Here is a 24,128-nt window from a genome sequence, read left to right on the forward strand (position 1 = left end):
TACAATTCTGTATTGGTTTTGCCATACATTGACATGAATCCACCACGGGTGTACATGCGTTCCCAAACATGAACCCCCCTCCCCACAACATCTCTCTGGGTCATCCCCGTGTACCAGCCCCAAGCGTGCCATATCCTGCATCGGACATAGACTGGCAATTCGATTCTTACATGATATTATACATGTTTCAATGCCACTCTCCCAAATCATCTCACCTTCTCCCTCTCCCTGAGTCCAAAAGTCCGCTATACACATCTGTGTCTTTTTTGCTGTCCTGCATACAGGGTCATCATTGCCATCTTTCTAAATTCCATATATATGTGTTAGTATACTGTATTGGTGTTTTTCTTTCTGGCTTACTTCACTCTGTATAATCGGCTCCAGTTTCATCCATCTCATCAGAACTGATTCAAATGTATTCTTTTTAACGGCTGAGTAATACTCCATTGTGTATATGTACCACAGCTTTCTTATCCATTCCTCAGTCCTGGCTATTATAAACAGTGCTGCGATGAACATTGGGGTACATGTGTCTCTTTCAATTCTGGTTTCCTCAGTGTGTATGCCCAGCAGTGGGATTGCTGGGTCATAAGGCAGTTCTATTTGCAATTTTTTAAGGAATCTCCACACTGTTCTCCATAGGGGCTGTACTAGTTTGCATTCCCACCAACAATGTAGGAGGATTCCCTTCTCTCCACACCCTCTCCAGCATTTATTGCTTGCAGATTTTTGGATCGCAGACATTCTGACTGGTGTGAAGTGGTACCTCATTGTGGTTTTGATTTGCATTTCTCTTAATAAAATTTTTTTTAAAAAGACTTAAAAAATAGTGAGCATGGTGCTGGGCACATAGTAAACAGTCAATTAACTGTTAGTTATTAATTATTTATTACTCCACAGAAGGAGAAACTGAGTCACAGAGCAGCTAGGTCATCTCTTTCAGGTTCACTCCAATAAACAATGACACAACTGGGACTTGAACCTGGGCCTTCTGAATGCAGTCAAATCTCCTCTCCTGTGGAGCCCTCTGTGCTTGTGACACAGGTGGCCGAAAAGCTGCAGCTCTAGCATCACCAGGGAGCTGGCTACAAACGCAGAGTCAGCAACACCCCCAGGTGCAGGTACGATGCACTGGAGAGTCCTGGTCTCAGGCACCGAGGAGGACGCGTGTATACAGAACACAGCCCGAAGGGCTTCTGAGAGTGACCGAGCAGCACTGAGGCCGACACCCCTCCACCCCCTCCCCACCGAACTAAACATCTGAAACATCCAAAGGTCAGAGGCTTTTGCAGGAAGCTCCAAGCAGCTCTCTGGAGGGCTACTGCTTCTCATATTCCAGCGCATATTCACAACATACAGAGGTCAGGGCCAGATATAAAACCTGACCTTTTAGTTCTCTGCCCAAGAGCAGCCACTAAAGCAAACTGCACACCTCCACCGACAAGGCTGAATTCCCTCTGAAAGTTCACACTCATCAAGGTCAGTGCCAGAAGACAATTTACAGCTCACCTAATCCAGGGCCTATATTTTAGGGAGAGAAGAACTGAGGCTCAGAAAGGGGAAACACACATTCTAGTTAGGACGTGACGTGCTCATAATGGGGGGATCTGAAGCCCACAAGCCTGGCCTCTCTCTTGGACTCAACTAGGCTCGCAGAAGATCTGCCCACACTCCGTTTAGTCCAACAGAAGGGCTGCTTCCATTGGCCCAGAGCTTTTACTCCTCATCAGAGTGTGTCTTACCAACTTCCCAACGAACCTCACACTTCCATTCTAAAAGCCACATTCAGAGCTGGCTATGAAGAAGCCACTCTGTTCTGTTTTGTGCCTGATACAGTCTCTTGGATATTGCCAATTTTATCAAAAGATCAAGCAAAAGGATTCCTGAAATCTAGAAAAATGGTACAGATGGATGTATTTCCAGGGTAGACACAGACATAGCATCTCCATTCCTACCCTGGAAACAGAGGCGGGCATAGAGCACGGACACGTGGGCACAGTGGGGAAGGGGAGAAGGGGACACATTGGTACAGTAGACGGATATGTATCCACCACGTGTCAAACAGTTAGCCAGCGGAAGCTGCTGCACAGCACAGGAAGCTCAGCTCTGCGCTCCGTGATGGCGGAGAGGGGCGGGATGGGAGAAAGGTACAGAGGGAGGGGACGCATGTGTACGTAGCTGAGTCACTTCACTGTGCAGCAGAAGATACAACAACGTTGGAAAACAATGACATTCCAATTTTCAAAAAAGCAATCTATCAATGGCTACATAATGAGGTATTTCTCACGGTAGGGTTCCACAGATACAAGATTTCAAAGGCAAAGAAAAAACATTCCTAATACTTTATAATAAAAAGTGTAAGGAGACCCAGAATCGTGGGCCTCATTCAGGCTTTGGACGATGACCATCCTGGGTTTGAATTCCAGCTTTATTCTTTCTTCTCTGCATAAAGTAGGGCAAGTTACTTAACTTCTTGGAGTCTAGGTTTCTCTCTTACTAAATGGAGCTAATAATATCTAGCTGTGTAACTGCTGCAAGGATTAACAAGGTATGGAAACCATCCTTCACATCAACTAGAATATGGTAAGTGTTCAACCTATGATACCTACTGCCTTTGCCATACATTCACCCAAGCACAAAACTATTTCAGACACGTAGACACCCATAACATACACTGACATATATACTAACAGCTACCCTGAAAAATATCTGACCTGGTGACCACAGAAAGTACAGCTGTTTCTCAGTTGAGTCCTGGAACTTTCATGAACAAGAATCTCTGAGGACTCAAAACTGATGAATGGATGCCAAGAAAAGAGCTGGAAAAATGGCATCCTGCCCAGTTGAAATGAAATGCTAAGAATTCTTGTCCCAGTTAATTTTAACCCTGGATGGGGCTGGATCCTATTCAGATTTGATATTTAAAAACCAAGAAGGGGTGGGGGAGCTGAAGTCAATGGTGCTCCCAGTGCAAGACGAATGAAGACAACTCAAGTTCCCATCTACTGTGAGACAGGCACAGTGCTGACTGTAAAAGGTGCCCCACCTTGGTTCCATCTCTGCCTCCCATCCCAGGTTCCCTCCAGTGCCCCAAGATGGTTTATACACGAATGCCAGAACCAGGAAGAACGGGGGTTATCAGAAATCACCACTATTCATTCTTCCTAGAGGTCATCCCACTGTCCTGAGTGACCAAGACTCTGGTTATGCTTTCTCTAACAAGGCCAGCAGTCCTGACTCCCCTGAGGTCTCCACTTCCAACTAGTGATGCTTCTGGATTCTGTGCTCTGGGCAGTATTGTCTCCTCTTCCATGTCAGCTCTCATGAAACTTGAGTCTTCAGTTCAGCTGACTTGATCCTGACGGACTTTACAACCAAATATGTGCTGAAGTACAGGCTACACACCCACCAAGGAGGCTGGCTGGCTCGTATTGTACTAAACAGTGTGCTCTTGAATAAATGCACTTTTAAAATAGGCCATGGTGCTCTGGTGGAAAACACTTGCTGTGCTGAGCCCCATGTAGGGTTTTAGAATCTAACATGGCAAATGGTTGCGTTACGGATTCTATGGGCTTCCCACAGAATCAGTGGTAAGGAATCCAGCGGCAAGGCAGGAAATGCAGCGGATTCGGGCTCAAGCCCTGGGTGGGGAAGAGCCCCTGGAGGAGGAAATGGCAACCCACTCCAGTTTCCTTGCCTAAACAATCCCATGGACAGAGGAGCCTGATGAAGTACAGCCCGAAGCGCTGGACATGACAGGGACTGAGCACGCATCCTGTAGGACAGGCGGGCACAGGCACTTCCAGCTGAAGTGGAACACAGGTGCTTGTCTTCTGGGCTGTGACGTCACCCAAAGGGAACTTCGGCTTAGCACATTCATGGCGGTTTGGAGACTGCTCTGAGATTCTCCCAGCTGCTTCCTGCTCTCCCTTCCTCCTGACTCCTTCATCCAATCTCTCTAATCTCTGTCTTCACAAACAGCAGCTCCTCCCCACCAACCCGCCTTTTTTCTTTCCCTCCACCTTCTTTCTCCCTCTGCCTTGTCCCCAGGGAAATAATGGAAGAAGATTGCTTCTGGATTTCAGACTCTGAACAAAGAACTGCTCAAACAGCATGCCAAGGAAACAACAAAGCCAAGTCTCCAAAATCAACTAGCCAGGTCCCCAGTGGAGACGCTCGGAGACTCATGATGCTGGAATCTCAATGTCATCTTATCCAGCATTTTCTCCCCTGCTTCATTCAAATACATCCAAACCACCCCCCACCACCACCACGACCCCCCACACACGCACACACAATGTATAAGAATGAGAACGTCTCATGAACAATCTTTTCAGGAGGGGAAAGGAGCAAAGTGGCAAATGTCAGCCAAGAGCAGAAATAAGGGAAACAGATTTTGCCAATGCCTAGACCTCCAGCTTCTTAACTGGCAATAGTTCATGGTCACCAGCAATGACCTATTATAAGCATGACATTCAAGGAGGGTATGAATAGAGAAAGGTTTTAGTAGGTCTTCAAGCACAAAAGAAAAGCCCTTACCCAAATGCCACCTAGCATGACTGTCTGATGGACAGAGCATTTTCACTCTTGGGTGTTGCAAAACAACAGAGAAGAGAGAAGATCATGTTTCCGGCTTCTAAAGAAAGAGGTTCCTGCTAATTCAAGACCAGCAGTACAGAAGGGAGGAAAAAAGCCCTGCTCAAAATCAACGGCTTTGCAATCCACGTGTAGCAGAAGCAGCGCTAGACTGGGTACCAGGGCTTGTCACCAGCTGTGTCACTGAGGGTAAGTGATGTTCCCTCTCTGGCCTTCTGTCTCCTCTGTCAAATGAGTATGAAAACTACTGCTCCCTGGGGTTCACAGGTTCAGATTCAATGGGAAATGTCAAAGTGGCCAGCCCCAGAAGGAAAGCAAGTTTAGTACCTCATAGGAGCCAGGAACTGGGCAAAGGCAGTGCTGCCCCCATTCCCCAGGAAGCCCATGAGTCCCACTGAGTCAGGGAAATTTATGCCTAAGCTTTATATGAGGAAATCAAAGTTCAGAAAGCTCAAGCTACTCTCCTAAGATCACACATACAATCAGGAGGCAATGGAGGGAGGCTATCATTAAGGGAGAACTATGATTTTCTATGCAAGACACAACTTTATTACAGCCTGGAGTGATCAATTCCCAAGTGGAGTTTCTGCAGAAAGAACTTCAAGCCAGACTCCTCTGACTGTAAAGGAGTCACTTGTAAGTCATCCTTCAGACCTCTGTGTTGGAGTTCCAGTTCATCTACGTTTAAAAGAAAGATGCTGAAAGAATAGGGAGAAACAGCTATCAATCTGCATGACTGAAGTATGCTCACCAGCAGGACAGAGGAAGGGCAAAAATCTAGGAAAGATGGATGGTGTATTTTGACACAAGTCAAGGGCACACGCCTGGGTCACAGGAAGGTAGGGAAGGGAGTACCATGCTTTTCCCTTAACAGCCGACACATAAGGTAACGCCACCAATATGATGGCATAAATGAAGCTGTGGAACTTCCAAGGAGCCATTCATCAGGTGAAGAATGTATTCAAAGGCCTCCCTTTGATGCTTGGTTTCTGCACTGCACAGAAAGAAGAAAGAAAAGGCAGGCCTCCTACACAGGCAATGCTGGATCAGAAGAGAAATATGCACAGAAATCCAGAAGTGCATAGATTCTGATTTGGACCCTGTAATGGTCTACATGAGACTCGTCGGCAGTCAAACAAGAGAACTTCTTTAAGAATGCCTGAGCCCCAGCTGATGTTAGATGATTTTCATCATAGCATCAGGTCACTTCTAGCTCTACAAAATACAGCAGACAGACAATACATTTTATTATGTCAACTCAGTCAGTAGGGTGGGAAGTGGCTTTGAGTGGGAATGGTTTGGGACATTGCAGTGATTGAAGATGGCACCTTTGCTTCTGGCTGAACCTCTCTGCATGCAAATGGATGTGAGCATCCTGTCTTTTCAGTGGGTTGTCTTTCGTTTTTTTTAGCAACTACACTTATTTAAAATGATGATAAAAAGGTAACAATGACAACAGTAACAACAGTAGTAGCTAACTTTTACTGGACATCTGCTATGTAGCTAGCACTGTGCTGGCTGCTTCCCTATGTCACCTCATCCTTACACCTGCCTGTTGGTTCTACTGCTCTTCTTATTACACCAGCAGGAAACAATATTCAGAAAGGTAGCTCAAGTATTTTCACCTCTTTCTGAATCCAGACTCTGAGTCCTGGATGATAAATATCATACCCTACTGCCTAACTGCGAAATTCCCTGTTCATTCCTCAAGCTTCCATGAATGCACACCTTCCTTCCAATATTTCTCTCCCCACCCTGCCCCCCCCTACACACATTGCATGGTGAACCTTTACAAACCTGCCATTTCAGACAATGCTATTTTACCATTTCTGGCGGCCCCATGATTGTTTACAGGCTGTAATGTCTGATGGAGCCAACATGTTTTAATTTTCACTTTAAAAAAAAAAAGAATTTCCAAGGGGAAAGAGCATTTGATGGAAAGTCAAAACCTTTACAAGCACTCAAGGAGGCATTCAAATCCAAATTTCCAAAATACAGTAATTCTGTTAAAGTTGTGACTTGCTCTGGGGCCCAAGGGGACACTCATCCTGACCCATCTGTGAAAGCCATCAGCAGCCAGGAAGCCTTCTGGAAAACGGGATTAGAGTAGCCAATTCAGCCTCCAGCAAGGAGGCCAGGCTGCTTCATTTAGTTTAAGTCTCCCTGAGATGGTTTAAAACACTCTCTGGGAAGAGATATTCAAGCAAAGCAAATTGCAGCCTTGCGGGCTGCAGCTCTGGTACAAGACAGGCCTTGTCTACAGAGTCACAGCACGCTGGAGCCCTCCCCCGACTGGCCATGGATGCGCTGACTAGAAGCAGAACTCTCCGGGGAAATCGCATATGTGCGGAAGTTATACAAGAGCCACGCCTGGACCAGCGGATGGCATCACAGCTGGTACAGACCACTTATCCCCCTGTGATCTGGCCCAGACTGGATTATTTATGGCTCATAAAAGCCCCATCAGACCTCAGCATATTCTAAGACCACATAACAACAACAACAACAAAAAAAGGGATTAAAAATCTGTCTTTCATCACTAAGACCTTCATGGCAGATGAGGGATACTGTGACTGGCTTTGGGGAAACCAAGAGCTGAGGAGAGCTCACTGTGACCACTCCTCTATGAAACGCAATGTAGAGAACACACTGAGTCATGTGTTTCAGCCGGGCTGTGCGGTCATATTCTGGAGCTCTGTCACCATTTCTAATCTGAAAGCACTGGCTAAAATTAAACCTAAATAATTCCAGCGCCATTTCTTCGCCTGGAAGTCTCACTTAAGTCTTCATTTTCCAGAGCCTCTAATGGTTTCTGACATCCTGAGCCAAAATGCAAGCACGTAGCCAGGTGTGTGCTTGGTTTTTAAACCCTCTCCCCTTTTAGTTTTGTTTTTTTTTTTTTAAGGACAGCTGCACTTCTTTTACAGAAAAGCTGCCTCTAAAGCACTAAGACTTAAGTGATTCTTCAGGACTCCCTAGAACTGTGAAATGTCACTGTGCAATTGAGTTTTCCAATAAGCATGATAAGGGCAGAGGTGCCAGAGGACCACAGGAAATAGCCTCCCCAGCAAGATAACAGAGCCCCGATGTCCTGCCCACCCCCACGCAAAGCCTCTAGATCTAGCCTTCTCAGCCTTCCTAGAAAATACAGTTGTTCAATTCGTGAATTCCAACAAATTTCTTACCTACCTCAAGGGAGAGTTAAATTCCCAGTCTGGATAGAAGCTTCCGTCAGACCCTCTGAGCTTGTCAATTGCCCCAGTTCACTTTTCCCCTGGGTCTGGCTCCTAAGAAGGCAAGCAGGACGGCAGGCAGCCAAAGCATCTTTTTCTGGAAACCCTTCTCCAAATCAGGACCCTTCCTGAGGCCAGCAGCAGCAGGAGCGGAGCCCGCGCTGCTCTTCCTTCGCTCACAGAAACAGCACTGCTGGATTCAGACCCTCCTGGGATCCACCAGGTAGGGGGAAAAGTGTGACTTCTCTCCCTTCGGATCTGTTCGCCTTCCCGAGAACCCCAGTTTCATATGAACTCCCCTTCTTCACGACAATCGGCAGGAAGTCACAGACCCCAGCTTCAGCGTCACCAGCTGATCCTGAGCCAGACCTGGGGGCACCCAGTCAGCTGGTCGCGGAGCTCAAGACACAGAAGCAGGGACTGCGCAGCTCCGCCGAGAAATACTAAGAACTGTCGGCGGAGCTGCTGGTGGTGCCCAAGTCGCTGTTGCAGTGCTCGCATCCTCCGCATGCTAATGAAGCCGTGACGTCAGCAAGTCAGTCACGGCATCTGGATGTCCCGTCCCCTCCGCCCAGCGCTAAGATTTATTTACATGTAAATTAGCCTCGCCTTCCAAATCAATAATCCCCAAGCCAGGAAGAGGAAGAAAGCCTTTGCTGGATGCAAACGCCCCAGCGACACAACCTCCAAAGGGGTACAAAAATATCACATAGGAGAAGAGAGGCTTTAAAGATGCACACCTTTTGTTGTTGTTGTTTTTAAAGGCTGTGCTCTTATGTGCCAGGGATCAGATCTGGGTACAGTTATGAACCTGAGCGCCTGTTTCAGATTATGTGCTGCATCAACGCAGGGTGCAATCAGAGCTTTCCCCCACCCCCAACTGCCTCTACTTTCTTTTTCTTTCTTTTCTCTCTCCAACTTTCATTTCAGGGAATTTTCTGGCTTGGGGCTATGTCATCCTTGAATGTTGGTGCACCTTGAGATAAAACACAAATGATTGCTTTCCTCAAGTGCTTGGCTGTTGACCTGGCCACTCTGTCAAGCCTGACCCCAGCGCCAAGTGAGCATGAGAGATGACAAACCAGAAAGTTTCCCAGACGCTTCTGAGGGCCGCTGGAACCTTAGAAAGCACAACTTTCATCTCTCCACTTTTCACATTAGGAAAGTGAGGTTCTGGATGGAGAAGCAGCTTTTCCAGGGCCACAGAATTCCAGCAAGGATGGGCCAGAACGCACATTTCCTGGACCTCAGTCTACAGCTCTGTTAAAGACCTTTAGGTCTTTAATCTCCATCTTTTTGTACCAACAAAGTGGCCTATCCAAACAGTCAGGAAGAAATAACTTTATAGTATTGGATAGCCCTGGGTTTAAATCCTGACTTTGCTTCCTGCTAGAGATGTGACCCTGGGCAGGGCACTTCCACCCTTAGGGTCTACAGTTTCTTCATCTGTACCATCCTTCTAATCAATAAATATTTTCTGAGTACCTACTCTGTGCCATGACTGTTTTTTAAAACTTTATGTATGTGTATAGTGTATATATGGGTATAGGTACGTGTTTGCTCTAATGCAATAAAGTAAAAATACTGAGTGGAAATGTGGCAAGGACTAACACAATTACCAGCAACGGTAAATACGGAGAAGTAAAGTGAAAGTCTCTCAGTCGTGTCTGACCCTTTGTGACCCCATGGACTGCACCTCACCAGGCTCCTTTGTCCATGGAATTCTCCAGGCAAGACCATGAGTGGGTAGCTATTCCCTTCTCCAGGGGATTTCCCAGCCCAGGAATCGAACCAGGGTCTCCTTCATTGCAGGTGGATTCTTTACCAGCTGAGTGACCAGGGAAGTCTAAATATGGAGAAGGAAAAAGCAACTCACTTCAGTATTCTTGCCTGAAAAATCCCATGGACAGAGAAGCCTGGCACGTTCTAGTCCATGGGGTTGCAAGGAGATGGACGTGACCAAGCCCAACAGTAAGTAACAGTTATTTCTGATATTTTGGGTAAAGTAAAAAAAAAAAAATGCACTAAGCTTTTCCTTCCACTGGGCTGGCCATTGTATCTCTTCTCCGAGTATATCCCTAGTCCTCTTTTATTGTTTAAAATCAATTGTCTTTCAGTGCTGTCTAGGCAGTATGCTGGACTCTGTGCCTGCAATAAGGATGCACTGTGGGGTCCTCAGGTGGAGGTGACGAGGGGCTGGGGAGAAGTGTATTCCATCATGCGGAAGTGTCCCTGAGGACAAAGCAGCCAGCACAGCAACTTGCCCACACTCTCCACGCCCCTGCCTGGAGAACCCACCCCCAGGAGCTCTGCCCCTCCAGCTGGAGTTCCTGAAGCTTCAAAGGAATCTCTTTGCCAGATATGGGGAAGTTAAATTGTGTCTTTTGTTATACATAATTGTATTAATAATGCTTAATAACTTCTTTCAAACTGCTTCTCTCTGCTTCACAGAAGACCTTTCATGGTGAAAATTGTGGGACCTGGAAAAACTTTTTACTAATAGAAACTGAATACAAGCCAATGAGTCATACTCTGCTTCAGGTCTCCATCACACAGAACTCAGAGGATGTGGGGAAGCAAATGCTTCCCCCACATCTCAATATCCTTCAAGGAGATGATCAAATCAACCAGCTTGGGGCCACCAATGGCCAAGTGGAAGCAGTGACATCCTACTCCGGTGTGATCATGGGCAAGTCGCTTCAACTTTCTGTGCCCCAGTTTCTTCATCTGAAGATGAGCCTCTCTGATGTACTTATTATTGTCAAGATCATAGGAGAATCACGAGAAGCAATTCACAAGTGATGGACAGGGAAGCAATGAAGAGGAATGCAGAGCAGAAAGCGTGAAAAGTGATTTATCTTCACCTGGAATAAATTTGGCACGTGACCATCCATTTCATAAGAAGGGAGGGTGTGACAAGGGGTCTGGAATGGACTGCCTGTGGTCTGACCTCGGCTCTAACATTTGCTAACTGTCTGATTGGGGACCTTATGTTCTTATCTAAAACAAGAGGGGCTTATGCTTGCAGAAATGTTTTGAGGAGCAAATAATCCTCAGTGTGAAGTCTTTAGCACTGGACTTAGCACCCAGCAAACATTCAATAAATGTTAGCTGTTGGTCCTGGAAGTGATAACCCTTCAATTACTATTCATTTTGGCACTACTAGTTAATGACCAAACTTCAAAAGGCAGGAGAAAGTGGGTAAACAGAAAACAGCCAAATCTTCCCCATTCCTAGGACACCACTCAAAAGTTTCACCGAAGTGAGCCGCTGATACAGTCTTCTTCCATGAAGCCACACAGATACTTTTCAATTGCTATGAAACTGGGAAGAAAGCAGGGAAAATAACCAAGAAGCCCCAGGGGTCTCCATCCTCTGAATCTACACAACAGAGAGAGACAAGTGTGTTTCTGGCAAGCACTGGGTTCTTCATCCATTCATTCATGGAACCATCCACTTATTAAATGAGCTCCTGTTTGTCAGTCAGTGTGCTAGGCCTTAGGGACATCATGGTGACCAAGAAAGACATGGGCTCTGCCTTTAAAAAGCCAAGAAATCAGAGGGGAAGACAATTAAGCAAGCAATTAGAGTGTGATGCATGTTCTGATAGGCGAGTGCAGAGTTCTTGAAGGTCTAACTGCAGTCAGGAGAGGGTGGTGGTGCAAAGTTATGCGGCCAATGTCCCTTTGACAGGGCGTGCTCTGTGAGTGCAGCTCAGAGGTGGGGAGCTGGAGGGTGTGCGTTACCCTTGCATAAGATGGCTGAAATCACAAAACAGGGATCGATAATTCCTTGTGACAATTATTTTCATCCTGGACAATATTATTCTATTCCAGATTTTTGGAAAATATGCCATTAGGAATTGGACAAGGTGAGGCAACAACTCTTTTGGAAATTTCGAGGCCTGATAAATAGGGATGAAGCTCATCCTGTTTTGAGGAGTGAAACTGCAGGTTCGTGACAGCAAACTTCTTGGGGGTGGGGCAGGGGAGAACTGGCAACACATATGAGACCTTCAGCACCTTCTATTGAGATAGCACAGTATTATTTTTACACAAATGACCATAATTGCATATAGTATACAGGAAGAGGGACAAGGAAGCCAAGGTTGATTGAAGCTGAAGTCATCAGGAATCAAGAAGAATGTGATCTGAATCATGAAGGTCAAAACAAAAAAAAATTGAGGGGGGGCGGGAGGAGATGAAAAACCAAGGTTATAGGGGAAAGGTCTTACTAATAAGCATGACACAAAATTCAGAAGTAAATGAAAAGAGTGCTAAAAGTGTCATGGTCAAACTTTAGCTGGTAGAGAGGGTGTTGCAGATGGGGCCAGGGTACAGATCTAAGGGAAAAGTGCTTGCACAGAGCAGAAGTAAGAAAACTCCCCTGCAGAAGCACCAACAGGACACTGGCAGGTTATAACAAAGAGACCGCCTCACACACGCGAGAAAATCATCTTTCCATCCCACCAGCATTAGTCAAAATCTTGTTAGAGGATTATGGGGAAAGGGTAATCGAATCACGGCTGGTTATCTCACAGAAGAGAAGGGTAAGTGATGACAAGGGCTGTGGCCTCTGAGATGAAGGGCTTTAATGAGGACAGTCATAATGACCAATTTTTTATTTCCATCTCCATAGATGTAAAATAAGGAGGAATAGATTTTCAATGAACTAAAGAGGGATTTCACTTGGACTTAAGGAAGATGCTTGAATCTGAAGATGATATGAACTGGCCTGGGTTACTCAGAACAACGGCAGTGTTTTTGCTCTTAGCAGCACTTTACAGAGATCAAGACAGCCCCGGACCTGGCTAGTTTACACTAGTACCTTCAGCCCTGAAATTGTGAAATCTTAACTACTATAAGGGATATTACCAAGTTTCAAAACACTTATCTAATAAAGCTCTTAAATTCATTTAATTTTATTTAAAAAGGTATGTATGCATAATTAATATATATACACATACCATAAATATATACTATAATTTTAAAATAATATATGATTTAAAACTTCCTATAACTTGTAATTTATATAACTTCATATATAAAGCTTATTTGTATTATAAACTTTGAGTATATAATATATATTTTATTATTCTTTAAAACTTACAAGTTATATAATTTTCTATACAAAACGTATTTATATTATAAATTTTAAGTATATAATATATATTTTATTATATACTTTTAAAGATTATGTTTTCTAAAACTTCACAGTATGTATGTGTATAGTATATATACACACATATACACACATACATAATATAAAGAGAGAGATTGTTTTATATAGCTTTAAATAATCTACTCAAGATTGGTTCTCTGACATTTAGATTTCAAAATCCAGTAAATTTTTCAAAATGAAGAAGAGGAGGTTGACCAAAAATTGTTACATTAGTTGGGATAAGCTAGGCTATTATGCAGTAACAATCATAGATCTTAGTTATTTAACACAAAGAAAATTGCTTTTTCACTCAGACAAAGTTGGTTGGAGGCCCAGAGCCTCTCCAGGCACCTCCGTTCCAAGCAGCGACCCAGGGATCCAGTCTGCTTCTTTCCTGCGCATCTGTGATCTCAACACAGAATTTCTAGGTTGCAGCAAAAGAAGAAGAGACAATTGGAGATGCTTTTAGGTGCCTCAGCTTCAGGTGAATTACATCACTTCTATTGGTCAAACAAGTTCCATGACCTCACCCAACTGCAAAGGGACTGGGACTCGTATACCCAGAAAAAAGAGGTAAAGAACAGATTATAAGGACTCCTACCAATGCCTACCACAGCTGTCAAATTTTATTTTTGCCATGTAAATTCATTTTTTAAAAAATAACACAATCTCCTAAACCCACAATGTCTTATTAAAAGTATGTTTAACATCAAAGAAATGATAATAGTCCTAAATGAATACTAGAGATCAAAACTGCATCTGTTTTGCCCCAACAGGGAGAAAACAAAATATTTTAGATTTTTATTACATTCCAAGCAACAATATATAACCCATGTAAACATACAGAAAATAAAAGCAACTTGAGGAGTTTCTCTACTGCAGGTGAGCAAAAACAAGGCACCCAAAGGTGGAACTGCCTTCATAAAATAGAAATACCTGAAACAGATTCTCCTCAAGAGATTCTAACTACTTTTCCAATTCAGACTTATAATAAGCTGCCTCCTCCAACAGGCGGCGGGCATTGTCCTTGAAAGAGCCCAACAAAAAGACCTGAATCTAAATCCAACTCTATTACCTCCTAGCTGCATGACCTTGGTAATTAATAACCAATCACTTTTCTAAGTTTCGGTTTCTCCTTCTATAGAATGGAGACAGATGAGTTACTTTATACGAAGGGCTTTGTAAAGCACCTCACATATAACAATATAACAGGGTATACTATTATTTCCCACTGGATTTTCATAGAAGGGAGCAATAATAAGAAATGCAGCCGTAAATGATAAAATTTTCATGATAAAGGTAAGAATTACTCCCCTGGATAGCACCCCTTTTTTCTCATCCATTTATATAAGATTCCATCATCATAAATGCATCTCAGACCATAGACACATTCTGCATCTTGTGAAAAATAACCTGACACACATTAAACCTAAAAAAGAAAGAGGCCTTCCTTTTATTTTTTCCACCACACAAGAATCAGCCACATTTCATACATCTTAATTATTCTTGATCCCAATAATCTAATGCACAAAATTTCAACACAGCCTTTTATCCTCTTTTAATTACATTAATTAAAAGGAGAAATATGGATAAGCAAGTGTGAGCAAATGAAAATGAAAGACTGCTCCCTTCCCCCAAAAGATTAAAAACTGCATCAATGATTTAAACATGCTTACCATCACACATTTCCATGAAAATACGGTTAAAGTGACAGTGTGTGCTAGCAAACATTACTTTTGTTTTAGATAAAGAAAGCTGCACTTATTACAGCAGCTTTTTGTAACTACTAATTTTCACTTAACAGCAGAATAAGAAATTGAATTTTCTCTATGTAAAGGGCCAGGAGAACAACCAAGAATTGTACAAGGGTGCTTCGCTTTTCCAGCACTTTCTAAATGCAGGCACTCAAGCTCCTGTTTCTTTCTTTTGGGAGAGAATGCTGGGAAAATGGAGGATGCCCTGGAAAAGACTGAAAAATGACTCTGCCTCATAAAATACCAAACTGGCAACAGAGATCTGTCTCAGGAAAATTATCCTGGACACAGAGTGTCACAGATGTGTAAACTGACATACTGTTTTTTGCAAGCACTGGAAAGGATTTATAACTCAGGTGTTTTGCACAGTCTCTCATTTGATCCCAGATCAGAGCTCTGATTATCCTCTATTGTACAGATGAGGACACTGAGGTTCAAAAGGGATAAAAGGATGACACAAGGATCCACAACTAAGATTTGGCCCTGGGTCTGATTACCAAGTTCGTATTTCTTCCTCTAATTCAAAGGTTCTCAGCCAACCTTTCAAAAAGTAGGTGTGTCCCAATCAGGGTGCAATACGTTGGGATTAACTCACTATTAAAAACAGACAAAAAATGTAGACGGTTCCCTGGTCATCTAGATTAGATGAATTCCTCTGTACAAAACTCACAGGACTACTGTCTTAGATGCGTGTCCTTTGCGTTAGAACCCATGTCCTGTTACATAGATTCTACATCCGTGGATGTAGTTCTAGTCCATCCACGTTCAATGTTAATGATAACTTCATTAGCGTCTCTAACTAGACTGCACATCACTGAGAGCAGGGACCTGCCTTTTCTGGCTCACCATTTTATTCTGAGCACCCAGTAGAGTGGCCAGTGGCTTAACAGCTAATGAATATTTGCTGAATGAATATAAAGTTTGACAATGATTTTTCTCCTCTAGAAATTAGAGGGATTTCAGATTATTCCTGTAAGAACATCTCTCTGCTCGTGTGCATTCCAACACAATTTTGTGAGTGGGAAAAGAAAAGATGGAGTGAATCTCTCTGCCTTGCTTAGTTTAGCTTCCAGGATGTCACAGTCTCCCGGTTTCACTCCTACCCTCTGGCTGTTCTTCTCACCTCCCTGACAGCTGAACACTGGATTACCTCAGGGCTCAGTCCTGAGACCTCTTCTCTTTTCTATCTACATTCACTTCTTTCATCTGCTCCAGGATCTTAAACACACCTCCATGGCCAACTCCAGGCCATGCTTACTCCATGAACACAAGGCTTATGGATCCACCTGCCAAGGTCACATCTACACTTGGATGTCTAAAAGGCTTCTCACATTTAACAAGTCCAGATCTCAGTTCTTAATACCACCCTCCTCCCCCACCAGCAAATCTGCCCATCTGCAGTATTCACTATCTCAACTGAATGGCAACTGCATCTTTCCTGGTTAAAAAGAAAACACCTTCGAGTCACCCTTCACTCTGTTCTTCCTCTTGCCCTTGACACCTCATCCAGGAGTTGGCAAACCATATCCCACTAGCCAAGCGGATGTTTCATGTTTTTGCAAACAGCATTCAATTGGAACATAATGTTACCCATTCATTTATCATCTATAGCTACATTCATGCTTCCACACAACTGAGTAGTTGCAACAGAGACTGTGTGGCCAGCAAAGCCTGACGTATTTACCATCTGACCCCTGAAACTCAGTATTTCATAACCTTTGACTAGAGCTGATGGCTTGACCTTCAAAACACAGGCAGAATGTAACATCACTCCACCACTTCCACTCTTCTCACCCTGCTCCAAGCCACTACCACCTTTCTCCTGGATGGAGATGCGAGCCACCATCCATCAACTCTCCCCTCTACTTTTGCCCCTTTCAGTCTATGCACAAAACCGTGACCACAGTTGTTTCTCTGAAAACAAACATGAAAGCATGTTACACTTGCACTCAAAACCCATCAGTGCTGCTCATCTCAGAATGAGGCCCCTGAGATCTCTGCCCCATGATTTCTCTGACACCACCTCTGGCCACTCTCCGCCCTGCTGTCATTCAAACACCAGTGTCCAAACGTGCCAGGCATATACCTGCCTAGCGGTCTTTGCACTGAAATATTCTTCTTGCAGATGGTTGCCTGGCCCATCTCTTGTCTTTTCAAGTCTTAAAAATGTCACGTCAGTGAGGGCTCCCCATGCTACTGGTGACTGTCCCCCCTCCCACCTTCCTAATACTATCAAACCGTTTCCTTGCTTTATGTTTCTCCATAGCACTTAGCAATCTTATAAGCAATTTTTTAAATTGAGATAATTTATAAACCACAGAGTTCACTTGTTTAAAGTACACAGTTCAATAAGTTTTAGTATATTCACAGAGTTATGCAACCCTTATCAGAATATAATTCTAGATTTTCCACCAACCATGAAAGAAACCTCTTGGCAAGTAGTATCACTCCCCATTTGCCCCCACGGTTCAGGCCAAGGCAAACACTAATCTACCTTCTGTCTCTAGAAATTTAACTATTCTGGACATTTCATATAAATGGAATCATATAATATGTGACCTTTTGTAACTGGCTTCTTTCATTTAGTGTGATATTTTCAAGGTTCATCCATGTTGCAGCTTAGACCAAAGCCTCCTTCCTTTTCTATGAATGAATAATATTCCATTGTATAAACATACATTTTATTCATCCATTCATCAACTGATGGACACTGGGATGTTTCTACTTTCTGATGAGTATCAATAATGCTATCATGAACATTTGTGTCCAAGTTTTTGTGATTATGTTTTCATTTTTCCTGGGTACGCATTTAGGAATGGAGTGGCTGGGTCATGTGGTAGGTAACTTTGTTTAACCTTTTTAGGAACTATTACTAGTGTCTTTGTCAAGACTGCAAAATAAGCGGTTAATCCTACTGGGGTTCCCCTGAATATGACTGGCTGTTTTTTTCCTATTGCTTTCAAGATTTTCTCTTTGCTTTTTAATATTTTTACTAAGATGTATATCAGTGAGGCTGTCTTTTATTTACTTGGAGTGAATTAGCTTCCTGGATGTATGGACTAATATTTTTGCATCAGATTTGGGAAGTTTTCCACTATTATTTCTTGAAATAATTGTTTCTCCGTTCCCTCCTTTACTAGTTCCATTATGCATATGTCAGTATACTTAAAGGTATGTCACATTTCTCAAAGATTCTGCTTTTTTCCTCTCATTCTTTTCTCCTTTTTCTCCCTCCTCTGCAGACAGAATAATCTTTTTACTGCTTCAGGTTTGCAGATTCTTTCTCCACATTAAATCTGCTAGTGAATTTTTCATTTCTGTTATTATACTCTTTAAAATTTCCATTTTAAAAATAACTCTTTTAAAACTCTTTACAGATATTCTCTATTTGATGAAACACTGTAACCATGCTTGCCTTTAATTCTTTAGATATAGTTTCTTATAGTTCTTTGAACATATTTTAATAGCTGCTTTGAAGTCTTTGGTAAATCTGGCATTTATATCCCCTCACAGACAGTTTCTTTTGCCTTCTTTTCTCCTGTCTATGGATCACACTTTATGTTTCTTTGGATGACACATGATATGTTTTTGAGAGCTGAACATTTTAGATAATACACTGGAGCAACTCTGAACACTGACTCCCTCTGCCTTTTTCCAGGACCTTGTTGCTATTTGCTTATTTGTCTAGTGACTGGCTAGTCAAGTTGAGTGAAGTCTGTTTCTCCGCAGTGTGCAGCCTCTGATGTTGCTCCTCAGAGGGCATGAACACAGTCTCCCTGAATACCTGCCTCTGGTGTGTATTTATTGGCATCACACCCAGCTATTGAAAGTGAAAGTGAAGTCGCTCAGTCATGTTCGACTCTTTGCGGCCCCGTGGACTGTAGCCTACCAGGCTCCTCTGTCCATGGGATTTTCCAGGCAAGAATACTGGAGTGGGGTGCCATTTCCTTCTCCAGGGGATCTTCCCAACCCAGGGATAGAACCTGGGTCTCCCGCTTTACCATACCAGGGACGTCCCAAAGCCTCCACTAACTGCTCTCTGACTGTTCTACTGGCTTCAACAATACCCTGAGGCATAAACTGCTCCACAATCTGATCTGACTAAAGCAGGGCTCCTGTGCAGGAGCACGGTGTTGCCAGTTTTTGAGGTTTTTCCCTCTCACTGGAATCTAGGGGAGACGGAGTCCCACCTTCCTGGCTGCATTATTTTCAGAGCAGAGTTTCCATCACACTGATCTGTGTGGAGGAGAACAAGGGAGATGAAAGGGTCAAGGCTCAAAAGTCACACACCCTCTCTGTTCTTACCAAGACTTAGTAGATTTTCTTGAATAGTTGTTTCTCCATTTGCTGCATACACGTGGAACAATTTTTCAAAACCGTAAATGCTTGTTTTTCTGTTTTTTTTTAAAAAAACAAATAATTTACAGCAGTCAACCAACCATTTCTCTGATCAATTTGAAGGGTCTGCCATACTCCTCACACTGCCATTTTGAAGTTAATTTCCAGCACTTAACACTCTGAAATCACTACACGTTTTACTTGTGTATGTTGCTATGTGGTCTGATTCCCTACCAAGCCCTAGAATGTAAGCTCCATGCTGCAGTGGGCGGGGGGGTGGGGTGGGATGGAGACAGAGTTTTGTCATTTTTGCTCAGTACCCTAACATCAGAGTCTGGAACAGTGTCTGGCACACAGTAGGCCTTCAGTAAATACAGGTTGAATGAATGGAATACCCATGACCGGCAGCCTGTCTTATGCATGTCACGTGTTAGTTGTTCAGTCACTCAGCCATGTCCAACTCTTTGCAATCCCATGGGCTGTAGCCTGCCAGGCTGCTATGTCATGGGATTTCCCAAGTAACAACACTGGAGTGGACCGCCATATCCTCCTCCAGGGAACCTTCCCCAACCAGGGGTCAAACCCGCATCTCCTGTGCTGGCAGGTGGATTCTTTACCACTGAGCCATGCCATGGCCGACCGTAAATTGCCACAGCTGATGATTCATTCATGGTTGTGACAATTATGGATAACCACAGTCTTACATTTCCATGTAACTTTTTTTTTTTTTGCAGTTTCCTCAGAAGCTGATCATAGCCCTGGGAGACTGTCACACCTGTGACTGTTGTCAGGCAGATGATTGATGGAGACGAAAGGATGAGAAGCATAGATGTGGCATGCATATCTCTCAACCCTCTGTGCTGGATTCCACCCCTGCTCCTTTTCATCTTAAATATTCTTTAACATCTATAAATAGCTCGCTATAAAGGGCATCTAATTTATCTTGGTTTGAAAGAAAGTCCTACTATAATGGGACTAGTCCTGGAAATGGAATCAGGAAGTCTGTGTTTGATTCTGGGCTCTGGCTCTTGTGGTCTATATGCCACTGGGAAATTACTTAAACTTTCTGTTCTTTAGAAGCCTTCTTGGAAAAAATGTGAATAAATGGTGAGAACTGATTGTAATCTCTTTTCTTGTTACAGGAGTTCAAACAATCTTTGCAAGGCATTTTGCACTGCCTCAGACACACCAGGAACACTCGGTAAGTGTTGGGTACTAATATTATCAACTGTAAAACAGAAATCGGAGACCTGCCCAGCTATCACACTGAGGTGAACTGTGCATTTAATGAGAGTGGCTAGGAAGGTAGATTGTTCGTGTGATGTATTATGCAAAATTACCTTCTTAGAGTTGCAGAACTAAGTCTTCCTGACATGCTGGGCTGAGAAAAAGCCTCACCAGCATCTCGTTCTGTTCCAATTCATCATTCTACTCCTCTAGGCCTGTGCTCCCATTCCTCCACTATTCTCCAGGCTCAATGAGGCCCTGGAGGAAAATCTGGGAATCTTGCCTGAAGACCCTCACATTCTCTTAGGGAGGAAGTTCACGGGAAAAGGCCCTCACTGTGAACACCATCTCCTAGCCAGCAGAGGACCAAGCCAACGCTAAGTGGAAACTACAGACAAAATACACCTGACCTCGAATTTCCAGCCAAAACAACCAGGGGTCGAGGTTTACTTATGCACCATAACCTGCGTCACTTCAGACAAATGGGGAAAGTTTGGCCTAACGTGCGAGTCTGAACTCCAGGAGAACCAGTGTCTGGAGGAGAGAGAAACGTCCTTGATGGCCAGGAACCTCTGAGTGATAGGTGGGTTATGTCCAAGGTCAAACCCTGACTTTGCACCTTATTACTAGCTGTGTGAAATGGGATAAGTCACTTTTTCTCATGAGCTTCATCCGATAGTTGCTGCCTCATGGAACTTTCTGGATTACATGAGATAATACAGGCAAAATTACCAAGCACAGAGCAGGTTCTTAAAAAACATTACTCTAGTACAAACGTACTAGAGTCAGGACAGTGAGGCACCATCCCAAGCCCTCTGACTGGAGTGGCCATCAGCAGCCTCAGATCAGCGCCCCCACCAATCCTGCCTGCCTTCCCTGACTGAGGCCGCAGAGCCACTGACAGCCAGGGCGGTTTGCCTGCTGCTTTGTTTATTCTGCCTGCTCTCCGGGACACCAGTGCAAGCAGGAACCCTGCTGGTGCGTCTCCGGGGTCACAAGGGGACAGGCCCAGATGGATGTCAGAGCAGGCTGCTGTGGTGAATTATTTAGCACCCCTGCTCTGCGGTAGCAGCCCCTGACTCATCTGGCAGGAGCCACATTCCTCTTCCCTTAAATGGCACGCGCGGAGCCCTGCTGGGGCCGAGGCTGGCAGAGTCTTTGGTGCTTAGCTCTTCACAGCTGGGGCAGTTGTGGAAGGAAGGGCTGCTAGGAGCCCATGCAGAAAGAACCTGCACAGAAGAGGGGTTCAGCTAGTGGCAAGGAGGAGAGCTACATTACTGGAAATCAGAAACACGAAGAATGAAAGAAGGTCACGGTCAGTCAGTGATTAGATGGAGACAGCTGCCCCGAGAAAACAGGGATCCCTCTTGGAGGGATGCTCTGGCAAAGCTGAATCAAAGGTACCAGGTGGTACCCACAGACACTCCAAAGGTCAGAAGTCCTTTGGGATGTCCAAGGTGACGGCTCTCAGCATTAGTGGAGTGACTATAAGCCAGATTTATAGGTAACACTTACTACACACACACATCATCATCTCACTGAACCCTCCTGACAACCCTTCAAAGTTATATCAACAGTCCTTCACCACAGATAAAGAAACCGAAGCTTGTGTAAATCAAAATCACTAGTAACTGCTAGCCTTCATCTCACTCTTCTCATTCTATGCATCCTGGGTTTGGGGTGATCTAAATGTAACGGGCCCTGGGTGTGGCCAGGTATGGGGGCATGCAACTATACCACTAACAAAGTGACAGGTCAAGGGGAGCGGCTGGAGAACCAAGGACTAATGGACAAGTTCCTGTGTTCCTCACGAACGTCATGAACACCGGATTAGTGAGCTACAGCCTCTCTTCACGACAGTGCTGCAGGCTCCATTCCAGACGGCAATAGAGTGAATATCCTAACAAAGCAAGTCACATGACTTTTTTGGTCTCTCAACGCACACTTATGTTCACACTACACTATAGTCTACGAAATGTGTAATGGCATGTCTAAAAAAAATGCATATACCTTCAAAATACTTATTGCAAAAAATGCTACCCATTATCTGGGTCTTTAGTGATTCCTAACCTTTTAACAGTAACATCAAAGATCATTAATCACAGATCACCATAACAGATGTAATAACAATGAAAAAGCCTGAAATATTGTGAGAATTGCCAAAATGTGACACGCAGAGACCTGAAATGAGCAAATGCTGTTGGAAAAATGACAGACTTGCGCAAGGCAGGGAACCCACAAACCTTCACTTTGTAAGAAACAGTATCTGCTAAGCCCAACAAAGTGCAATCAAACCAGGTCTCCCTATACTGAACACTTTTCATACAATTAGAACCTCTTTTCAGGCTAAGGGAGCTGGGTCTGGACGAATTCCAAGGGATGCTCTTCTAATTGAGGCAAGAGCAACTCCTAAACTCTGAGACTCCAGAGAACTCGTCCCATCCCTGTCTGGGCCATGCAGATGCTCAGTGAGTCTTTCTTAGGGGTTCTACAGACTTCATTCATCTCCCTTGGTCAACTCCATCTCCTGTTTGAAGACCAGGAGTACTGGGCCCTCCCCAACAGCATGGCATGTCTGAATTCTTGGTTCTCAAAGTGTGACCTCAGACTAGCAGTACCAGCTTCCCCAGGGAACTCGTGGACCTGGAATAGTCTCAGTCCCTACCCAGACCTGCTGAATCTGGAGATGGAGCCTGCTTATCCCAGTGTTTTAGACTCCTCCAAAGGAGTCTGAAAGTAAGTATGAGATCCAGGGGTCCAAGTGATTGCTAGGAACTGCTCAGTTCAGTTCAGTTGCTCAGTCTTGTCCAACTCTTTGTGACCCCATGGACTGCAGCACACCAGGCCTCCCTGTCCATCACCATCTCCCAGAGTTTACCCAAACTCATGTCCATTAAGTCAGTGATGCCATCCAACCATTTCATCCTCTGTTGTCCCCTTCTCCTCCTGCCTTCAATCTTTCCCAGCATCAGGGTCTTTTCAGACGAGTCAGTTCTTCGCATCAGGTGGCCAAAGTATTGGAGTTTCAGCTTCAGCATCAGTCCTTCCAATGAATATTTAGGACTGATTTCCTTTAGGATGGACTGGTTTGATCTCCTTGCAGTCCAAGGGACTCTCAAGAGTCTTCTCCAACACCACAGTTCAAAGGCATCAATTCTTCGGTGCTCAGCTTCCTTTATAATCCAACTCTCACAAAAAGAAGAAAGGGCGAGCATGGGTAAGAGGGGCCTCTGAGGGTCCAAGATGGCAGGCTAGATGTATGGACATGGCAATTGGCCCACATGAGGGTTTTATTAAGTCTACACCAGAGGTCAGGAAACTCTGTCTATAAGGGGCCAAGTAGAAGGTATGGGAGGTTCTGACAACCCTATCATCCCTGACTCTACAGTTATTCAACTCTGCTGCTGCAGCCGTTAAGCTAACACCCTGTAAGCAGAAGGGTTTGGCTATCTCCTAATAAAACTTTATGGAAACAGTTGCTGGGCTGAATTTCATCTGCAGGTTGTGGTTTTCCAACCCAACATCTGAACGACAGTTTCTCTTAAAAGAAAAAAAAAAAGTAAAACAAAAAAAGGACTCTGAAGATCTGGCCACTTTGAGCTCAAGTCCCCAAGAAGCAGAGATCAGCTGGAGTTGAAGAGGTAGCCCTCCTCCCTGGGACAGTCTCTAGTTTTCCACAGTCCCCACGGATTCTCTTCTAAACACCAGGGCAGAGCCAGTTCACATTTATTATTCTGGTCATTTTCTCCTTTATTTACTTCCTGTGTGTATGCTCAGTCCCGTTCAACTGTTTGCAACCCCATGGACTGTAGCCTGTCGG

The 24,128-nt window shown here is 44.2% G+C and overlaps 1 protein-coding gene across 2 annotated transcripts in view; it reads right to left on the reverse strand.

The window, feature by feature from the left end:
- PRICKLE2 (prickle planar cell polarity protein 2) overlaps nt 1-16,408 on the reverse strand; it is a 135,130-nt gene extending 118,722 nt beyond the window's left edge. Inside the window, exons 1-2 of one of the 2 annotated variants that reach the window (XM_040246589.1) lie at nt 16,398-16,408; nt 7,786-8,864 (exon numbers count right to left, since the gene is read on the reverse strand). The gene's annotated coding sequence lies outside the window, so the exon portion shown is untranslated. Of the gene's footprint in view, nt 1-7,785; nt 12,686-16,397 lie in introns of those variants that run through there. The other variant, XM_040246588.1, reaches the window with a different exon arrangement.
- Between the last annotated feature and the right edge of the window lie 7,720 nt (nt 16,409-24,128).

This window comes from Oryx dammah, unplaced genomic scaffold (assembly GCF_014754425.2).
Source record: "Oryx dammah isolate SB20612 unplaced genomic scaffold, SCBI_Odam_1.1 HiC_scaffold_9, whole genome shotgun sequence".
NCBI lineage: Eukaryota > Metazoa > Chordata > Mammalia > Artiodactyla > Bovidae > Oryx > Oryx dammah.